A 10,241-nucleotide genomic window follows, 5' to 3' on the forward strand; every position below is an offset into this window, starting at 1 on the left:
CAAGTCAGGAGGAGTACAGCATATGACCGAGATGGGATCGAGCGGCCTGGCTTAACTCTCATGTTTGCCCATCCATGATCAGCAGGCGATTGCCTCAGGACATGGGGACAAGAAGATCCAGAAGCTCTCGGAGTTAGGAGGAGGTCAAATGTCGAGTCGAGATGGAGATTGTTAGGATTTGACGTCTCGAGATTCAATCCATATTGAGCCCACAGCGAAGTTCGCGATGAAAAATGGAGTCCAACGAGATCAAGATCACCTCAAACGGAGTCCGAATGGCGAGATACATACTTTTGAAGCTTGCACGAAATTTGAGGGATGGAGGATAGCCGGCGCCCGGCGGTGGTGCTGCCGTAGGAGGTGGGACTCCGCCAAGCGCACGACAGTGTGCGGGCCAAGCGCGCAGGGTGCGGCTCGGCACAGGGCGCGAGGTGCGCGGCCAGGGCCCAGGCGCCCGGTGCGAGTATGGCCCAGGACCGCGCGTGTGGGCCAGCCCAAGCGCTGTGCCTGGGGCCTGTACCCCGATCCACCGTGGACCGTATGGGCATTTTTCACATATTTCGCACGGTCCACGGTACTATTTCGCGGACCGACATGCGATCGGAGGACGTGGGTGGCTTGCGATCTTGATCCAACAGCTTGGGAGTTATTTGGATAGGTTTAGAACTCCTAATCATGATCTAATTTGTATTTAAGACCTTTAAAAGGCCTATGCGTGAACAGAGAAGGGTGGTTGTGGCTTGATTTTTCTCACAGAAAACCCGTGAGGCCTGTGGACGTGCGGCGTGAATATCAGAACTCGAGAGAAGAGAGAGAGCCGTACGCTGGGAGAGAAGGAGCATGGCTCTTGAACAGCGGACAGCGGTCGTTTCAGAGGTTCAGAGAGGTCTTCCAAGAGAGAGAATTTTTGTGAAGAAAACTTCATGTGAGGGAGAAATTAAGTGTACGAAGGTTGAAGTTGAAATCTCCTCTTATAAAATTTTTTTCATAGAGAAGTTTGCTTGTTCTGTGAAAGCGAATCCTTTTATGACTGGTCCACGTATTTTGATTTTTTTTTTTTTCTTTATGTTGCATCATGCAGTATCAAGAAGATCTTGAGAAATGATATCTTGATCAGACATCCACTAAACAGATGATTCCATCATCAAAACAAAAAAACAGTAACATACCTCAAGAGGACGGCGGACATTCCGTCCAAACCATGCTCCAAGTTCAACATGGCCAGCTTTGCCTCGTTCTGAGAAGAATTCTACACTTTCCTCTCTTTCTGATGTAGCTCGAGAATTCTATTCATGTATCAATGACAAGCGCCTGAATCAAATCAGTGTTCATTTCAGATAACTCCAGTTTTGAGCATATGCCGTATTTCTAACCATCAGAAGGAAACGTCACATACTCTCGACCATCCAAACTCCCTGTTCTCTCTTCAATTTGTGTGCTCAACAGATATGCACTAAACAATTCTAACATCTGCGCTTTGCATGCAGACGACCCACCAGTTCTTTAAAGAACGAAAAGTATAACATTGTATTATAATATCACAATGTTGCAGATTGGCATGGTCAACTCATATTCTTCACCAAAGGCTGCAGCAACTAATAAATGCTCGTGGGAAGACGAAAAGGTGCTTATCAGGTAGCCACAATACTCATTTATGCCTCCACAATGAGCAACGGGCACTTGAGTTTTATGATCCCAGCAAGCACAATCTTTTTTCATCCAATGTTTGACATGCTCACATGTATTGCAAGGCAGCTTGTCTTTGGTGAGTCACCATTGAAACCAGGACATCAGAGCTGGCAAGCCTATGAAATCAGATAGTAGTTTACATGCTCAGGGTCTCAATGAATACTTTTGAGCCTCAGCTCATTTCTCAATGAAAAAACAAGAAGGAGAAAAGGCTAATTCTTAAGTTCCATACATGGTTATTTTAATTCACATCTTACATTATTCAGTAGAAAAACACAAATAATTGCTGAAATATGCTGACAAGAGAGCAACGTTGACTACAATATACTGATGGAGGTTTGTTTACAGACAATTCAGGAAATGTAAGAGATCATCATTTCACTATTTGACAATTTTTTGCACTGGCTAAGAGAATGTCCTTTCACTTATATTACCAACAGATTGACACACCGCTAAAACACAGCTCACAGATTATAATAACACATGCCCACTACTTGAGCTGTAGGTTTCCTGCAAAAGCCTGATGTACTGGTTATTTTGTTATTTAGATCTACAAGATGTTGGTAGAGCCCTTGATCCTTCCACTGGTGGCACACCACACCAATGTTCGGATGTATGTGGCTCAAAGGCTAAGATACGTGCTCAGGGTACTGCAAAACATTTTAAAGTTCACTATACAAATGCCATTCAAAACTTTTGTTAACTTTCTTCTCCATCATTGCTTGACATTTCCAGTAATGAGAGAGCAACCAAAGGGCCAAGAACAGGTGGTAAAGGTGGCTTGCTGAAGGTAACCACTGGTTCAACATGATTGTTTGTTATTTCACCTGCTTCCCCTGGCTCATTCTTTTCCTGCCTACTCGGGGTTGAAACTGTCATGAGTCCTGTTTATATAGCAACCCTTTAGTCAAGGGAGAGAAATCGAGCATACTGAAATGTAAAACAAGCAGGAGACAAGGACGACTTACTCCATGTCCCTCCCATTGGATAGATTCTATTGAGAATATTTTTTGCAGGTAATGTGGTGGCTCCCCTCATTTAGGTTTAGCCGTTTAAAGGTCACCTGTGAAGAAGTTTTAGTTGCTGAATAAGCATTCCTATTACATAATAATAGTTTGAAAACAACAGACACCATCTGGCAGATAGCAAACCAAATATTTAATTAAAGATTCTACTTCAGTAGAAGAAAAAACAATGGAAACATCAAACCATGCAAGGAAGCAATACAAGACCAAGTAGTAGGTCATGTAACAAGCTTTGCTGATATTTAATTGGCACAAGTCTGGTGCAAGTAAATAGGAAAAAGAATCATCCAGCACAAAGTTTGGGTGGGAATTGCTAAGAAAAAGAATATTAAGGAAAATACTTATTCAAAAAGCCACTGTTAAATGAAAATGGGGCAGATGAGAAGACAATGGATTGCTATTTAGACCTGATACTTGCAGCAAATGGCAATGCAAGGATTGTTTAGACATTACTGTATCACCCATACAGTACAGCTTGTCAGCAAGTTATATGGCAAAAATCTAGTTCCATCTATTATGAGATTTTCCTTCTCTTATGCATGATACATTACATTTAATAAAACATTTAATTAGAAGGTCATTTGCCATCTTTGACATCTGCATCTGTTGCCTTCTAGTATGAATCAGAAATATGTCTGACCATTAAGTTAGGGAAGAAATTCAAGTCCAAATACAAAATTCACATTTCTTAACCCATATTAACATACAGATTATATGGTTTCTTAATTCTATATCCTTCATAGGTAAAAAGTTATTTGAGATTTGATGAATCAGCAAGACAGCTCACATCTTGGAATTCTAACAGTCCAAACACCTCATCTTACCACCTGGAATTGTTGCATTGGCCAAAAAGTGTTGTTAGACTAACGACTAACCTGAAAAAAAAGGCTAGACCCAGAATTTATGAGATTCAATCCATGCAACCATAACCTTACCCACCACATCTTGTCCCAGCTATTTGGGTCAGTTCTTGAATCCTCATTTGACATGCATTAAAATTCCAACAATTTCCATATTCTTTCTCACAACTTCCATCCATATCTTTGACTCATTCATATGAATTTATATATTGATGGACCGATTATTTCTACAAGGCATTTTCACTTTTGTGGGATAGACATATCATTTTTGGCTTAATCGACTAGAACAATGTTTAACTATATACAAAATCCTTCTCTTGGTAGCTATAATTATCTTTTTCTATACTTAAAAAAAAAAAAAAAAAACTTAGTTTACATCAAATATAAATGTGAACTCTCAATCACATCTGCATACAAATTACATCAACGTGTCTCACCTTTATCATATCAATGAATCCTTATTTTCTTAAATTTTGGATCATCCCAATCATATAATCTAAACTAATATCTCAATAAAAAAAGTGCCTATGAGAATAACTTAGTGTCGTAGTGGTTTTCAATTAATGAACTCAGTAAAGACTCATTTTTTTTTCAAAAAAAAAAAAAAAAAACTTCCAAACCAAATTCTGATGGCAGCGGTTACCGATTCACGCATCATCAATAACACAAAAATTATTTGTTGCCACATGAAATGCAACGTACGTTTGAATATCGCTGCTATCTTAAGAATTATTCGTACTATATTCATTAATCTGCCTCCAACTTCTGATTTTTATTTATCTCAAACGTTTCCCATACATTCCACGAAACTTTTGCTACGTTATAAGCTTATGCTCTGCAAAGAAGTGGAAATTGAAGCAAAGACGCAAGAAAAAGAAGTATAAAACCAAGGAAAGAAAAGAGGCCATAGGATTCACATTCACATATAGCTAACATTATGGCCTGTGCCCATGTTCGTAATAATCATAAGAAATCATAATCGTAGCATGAGGCTCCAATAGCCGGCAGATGATAGATGAGAGCAGAATTTGGGAAAAAACCATAGAAAACATCCAAAATACCAAGGACAATCTACCAAACAAACATGAAAACAAATAAAAAAGAATCCAAAGGACAAGCGAGAGAAGGGCAAATACCTGAGGTGGTTTTATATATTCGAAGGAGAGGACAAGGTTGCTGCGCGAAATCGTTAACCAAGAGAAGAGAAAACAGAACGGGGCCGCCATAAATTTTTGGGGGTTGGCGTTTCCGGTGGAGGAGACGGAGAGCCCCGGAACTTCTGGGTGCCACTTGGAGAATCTAAACAAATATAATATTTTATATTCAAAATATATATCGGATATTCAATAAATATATATCTGGTAAATATGCATCACTTGTACCTGGATCCCGCGGTAAAATTATCCAGGAAGCTTAGATATGGATTGTTTTAAAATTGATTTAATATTTTTTACAAAATTAATAATCAAAAATTTTTATAAAAAATTATATTTATATATTATAATTTATGATCTATTTGATATTTTATTTTATTGATAAATTGTGAGATCTACTGGCCAACAATAACAATAACTATAGCCCATTGATTAAAGAAAGATCATAATTTTCAACACGTATCAGGATTGAAGCATGCCCATCCCAGAGTGGTCTGAGATCGTGAAAAAAGTACGAATTGAGCTAACTCATCTTATTGATATGCTGATCAAAAATAAATATAAGGATAACAATTGAATCAGCGACAAGCCAAATGTTTGGATACTCAAATGTATTATCCATGGGCTTTTTGTTCAAGATGGAATCTTCTTGGAGGAAGGGAGGAAAAATTATTGGTAAGAACGGTCTTACTCTATGAATTTTGGATCATCCAATAAAATATCATCATATCATTCAATAAAATTAAAAAGAATTCAACAAAAATTAGATTTAGGACGATCATGATCAACTATATAATTTATTTTCATTCATATTTTTTAACGTTCAAGGGATAGAACAGTTTCAACCAATAATTTCAAAGAGGGAGGAGGGGGGGGGCTCACTTATTATTTTCTCATCTTAAGGTGGCGTTTGAGAGAAGCATGACTTGAAATAGAACATGAGGTAAACAGCACTTGCAAAATGGACGCAGACCCTGCACAAGCTGTGCTGCTCAAAATATCCTACGCTGGCTTTTCAGGCATAGGTTATTTCATGTCCAACTGCATTATCTTAACATACCCACTTTTCTAATTTCATATTATAAATTATATTATATAAATAGTATAATTGGATAACAAAAATGTAATATTATAATATATTATATGGTACTATTAGTATATAATATTATTATTTTTTAATACTATAAAAAAGTATAAATATTATATAATATTTTATTATTAAATGCCATGATGCTAAAATAGCATCACAAATGACCGTGTTCGTCAACAACAACAACAATCAAAAAAGGTAAAAAAAAAATCTAATAAAATGAAACGGCTGATCCTTTTTTATCAAAGTATGCAAGGCAAAGAATCATGTAATATTGTGGTTGTTTGTGTATAAATGACAAATGCTTAATTCCAAAACAGGTCGCGCCATATTGGTAGGTTGTTGGTCGGTCCCTTTTCATCCCCTCTCCCACTCAGGTGGGGTTATGGGAGCACGGCATGCCACCACCTAAAGGACGTACTCCCGTGAATGGCGGACGGTGGACACCATGTGGGAGGACCCTGATACGTTGCTCCTGTTTATAGGATTCCTGCAGCTATGCAACAATTCAACAAATAATGGTTTGGGTTAATTCGTGCTGGTTTTACCCCTAAAGTTGAGAAGCAATTGGGTTTGTGTTTGTCCATAAAAATAAAACTAAAAAATAAAGAAGAAGAAGAAGAAGAGGTTGTGTTTGGGTGAGATTATAGATGCTGTTGCTTTCAATTTGGATCATTCTCTATTTATCGAATTAATGAGTTTAATTTGTTCTTAGGTAAGTTGTTTTCAGCTTTAGTTGTTAATGAAATGAATGCCAAAAAAGAACTCTCTTTCATGCATTTGCCAACAATATTTTCAATGTCTGGCCTGACAACTGCTTTAAAAATAAGGTGTCATGTTGATGTTGCTTGGCAGCGAAACTCACAAGAAATTTATTAATTCTAGTTTATGATCTTCTGTTCTGGCATTTGAGTATCTTGATATAATCAGAAACGTCTCTTTTAGAATAGTTGATATAATAAGAAGACTTTGTACATAATGATTGAGTTAAGATGGCCAAATCCTGACAAGTTTTGCAATCCAAGTTATGGTGCCCGTATCTATCATTTGTAGTCCAGATTCTTTATGGGTTGCAAGACTTGTATTTTCAAATGTCATGTTAATGTTTACCAAAAAAAAAATGTCATGTCAATGCATATACAATGAAACATATCAAATTATTGGATATTTCTATGATTGATCACATGCAGTTATTGTCTTATTAATGATTATATAAACATTGCATATTTAACATTTTTTATGCCTTAGAATAGCACCGAGGACTTGGGAGTCAACTTATGTACAATCATCAATATAATATACTTGACTTGCGTGTCAAACTTAGGCCAACAAGTAATTTGTGGATAACTCTTTTGAAAAGATAAAACTACGTAAAAGATTTTGGTTTTGCAAGACTGTTGGTGGTGGAGCTATCACAACTTTCGAAGCAAAATTTTTAAAAAATAGAGCTTCTGAAAAGTCAAGCTCCTCAATGGTCTGCCATATCATGCAAGTTATGAGCAAAAAAATCAATGCTGAATTTTTTTTTTTTTTTACTTGCTTTCTAGCAATTGAACGCATAAGAATGGCTCAATATCTTACACATATATCACTTCAAAAATTTTAAAGTTACCTATGTACCCTTTCAAAAATTTAGAATTTACATATATGATCTTCAAAATAAAAATTTCCCTCAGTACCCCTACAATAAGACAATATTTATCAAAAAAAAATAATGCTATTATATTATTTTAGCCTTTAAATATCCTTTCAAGAAATTTACAAAATCCTAAGAAATGAAAGCATGTACCCAAATCTTATTTATTAGAAACAAGGACCTAGCATAAAAAATGTATCTCTAAGTTGGGTGTAGGAGAAGGCGTATGCATAATAGAAATAGACGCAATGCTTATGTTACAATCAAAAATACTGCCAAATTTCTAAATGAAAATATCTAGGATATCAAAATTTGTATATTTATCTCAGTCAATGGATGGTAGGTTCTTCAAAAGAATCCAAATTAGGTTGCAAAACCCATCAACACCTTAGCACAATGTGAAGGCCACACATAAAAGATTATATCCTCCAAGTGATCTATAATAGTGAATATTTTCAATCTAATACATAATTAGGAAAATATTATTTTGCAAATAATAATGACATCCATCTCAAACTTTTCACTCATTGGTGCACAATCATTTTGGACAGATCTTATTGGAAGTTTAGGAAAAGAAAAAATTAATCCTTGAAATGCACTCCGATATCACTATGGCTAGAAGTGCATGCAATGCTAACATATCGTAGATAATCATATCAACACTATCCTAACCAACAATGGGGATATGCATGACATTAAATATCCATCTCATCGACACGAAGCTTGAAGCAAACATATAAAATGAGTATGGTTTTGGACAAGCAGTTTCGTGAAGCAAATAAATATGTGTGCATATACACCATCGAGAGTCAATAATTGCTATCATGATTCTTTGAAATCTTTCCATCGATAGATAAAACTCATCGCTAGGGCTGCTCATAATTCGGTTCCAGACCAAAAATCGATCCAAACCGAATGATCAGCCCTACCCATCGCTAAAGCTTAGGCAATTAACTTGGAAAATATTTGTTGTAATCCTAAGTTAGTTTAGGAGGTTCTAAATTCTTGTTGCAATCCTGGACTAATTTAGAAAGTTTCAAATTCTCATTGTAATCCTAAATTAGTTTAGAAGGTTTGAAATTCTTGTTGTAATTCGTATCTTTCTAAATCTAGCAAATAACGTATAAATATTCATACTAATGAATGAATGTACGTTGTTTATTTTCACTCAATGTTAATGTTCATATTTCTTCTATATGGTAATAAATACTCTTACCTAAAAAGCAGTGATCCCAAAGTTTTCTATCTAATTATGTCATCTACCACATCTAAGCTCATCCCAATTAGCTCGCCATCAAATATGTCCAATTTGATTTCTATTAATCCCATTGCTCAACTTCCTCTAAAGCTTACTATCTCAAAGTTTCTAGCTTGGGGTCCCCAATTCAATTCCATCCTAATCAGTTGATCTAATGAGTTATGTTGATGGCTCGTATTCTCAGCCACCAAAAATCATCTTAAGAGATGGTAAAAAAATTCTCAACCTAACCTATTTACAATGGATTAGGATTAGTTGTTTTCGATGCAGTTATTGCCTTAGTTTCTGAGTTGGTCATTTCTCTCATTTCTTCCTCTACGACATCTCAAAAAGTATGGCATAAACTTGGATATCTGTTTGCAAATCACTCAAGGTCTCGAGTGATACATCTCAAGGACAAATTATCTAATACTACTTGTGTTAGCATCCCAGTTGTCAAATATCTTTAAGCCCTCAAGGCTATATTCAATGAACTGGCAATTGTTAACTTTCCAGTTGATGAAGATAAGTTGATCATTTATGCCTTGAATGGCCTTGGTCCAGACTTAGCTTCTTTAAGCTGCCATTACTTTTGTGGAGCTACATGGCAAGCTTGTTGATTTAAAGAAATCCTTAAATAGGATGAGTCCATAAAAGATGTTGATGTTGTTGCCATCTACCATACCCAAAAATTTGGAGATAATCAATTGGGTAAAGATGACAACTTATGTCAAGATTGGAGCTCTACACACAGAAGGTGGCACCAATCAAGAATATTCTTATAGCATCTTTTCTAATTAGAATTTTTTTACTCATAGTGCCATCGCTTCAATCAATCCAACCACAAATTTTCTATCAATTTTGTGATTAATGCGGATATACTATTAAGCATTGCTAAAAACCCAAGTAGTTTCTCTACTCATCAGTCATAGCCAACTGTTTTTATCCTCACATTACAGGGATCAAAGTTGGCCGGTTGACTTGATGGCCTTCTACCATGTTACGTCGAAACTTTACAATCTTTTCACCTACTCCAATTATAATAGACCCAATGAGCTTGTAGTTGGTGATGGTTCAGATTTAACTATAACTCATATTTTCTACTAAACTTCAATCACTCCATCAGTCCATTTCCTTGAATAATGTCTTTTGTGAACCATTAGCTAAACAAAACTTAATTTTTATTTTAAAGTTTTACCAATCTAGTCGGATCTCTATCAATTTTTTTTTCATTTTATTTTTAAGTGAAGCACCTGCGCAATTGGTGATTTTAGATGTAGCACCGGTGCGGTTAACTTGTCAATGTCACGCTAATAAATGACTGTACGACGTTCATTTTCTCTCCGTATTAGTGTTCATGCATCTCCAGTATGCACGGATATCAAAATTTGTACTGGAATAGTTTAGTGATGGTACAAAACTTCACATTCTCATTTATATTATTTCTTTCGCTCTTTATGTCCTATAAAAACATTCTGAGGAGAAAAATAATGAAATCTAATCGGTCATTTTCGTTCGCACGCCTTGATGTGTTCCAAGTAGGTTGTATC

General features: G+C 36.1%; 1 long non-coding RNA gene across 1 annotated transcript; it reads right to left on the reverse strand.

The window, feature by feature from the left end:
• Window positions 1–1,985: 1,985 nt before the first annotated feature.
• Window positions 1,986–4,844, reverse strand: LOC105054214 (uncharacterized). The gene is made up of 3 exons (XR_833571.3): window positions 4,711–4,844; window positions 2,658–2,752; window positions 1,986–2,573 (listed from the first exon to the last, which is right to left on the reverse strand). It is a non-coding gene; the product is annotated as an uncharacterized lncRNA (long non-coding RNA).
• Between the last annotated feature and the right edge of the window lie 5,397 nt (window positions 4,845–10,241).

The sequence above is a fragment of the Elaeis guineensis genome, chromosome 11 (assembly GCF_000442705.2).
Source record: "Elaeis guineensis isolate ETL-2024a chromosome 11, EG11, whole genome shotgun sequence".
Lineage (NCBI taxonomy): Eukaryota > Viridiplantae > Streptophyta > Magnoliopsida > Arecales > Arecaceae > Elaeis > Elaeis guineensis.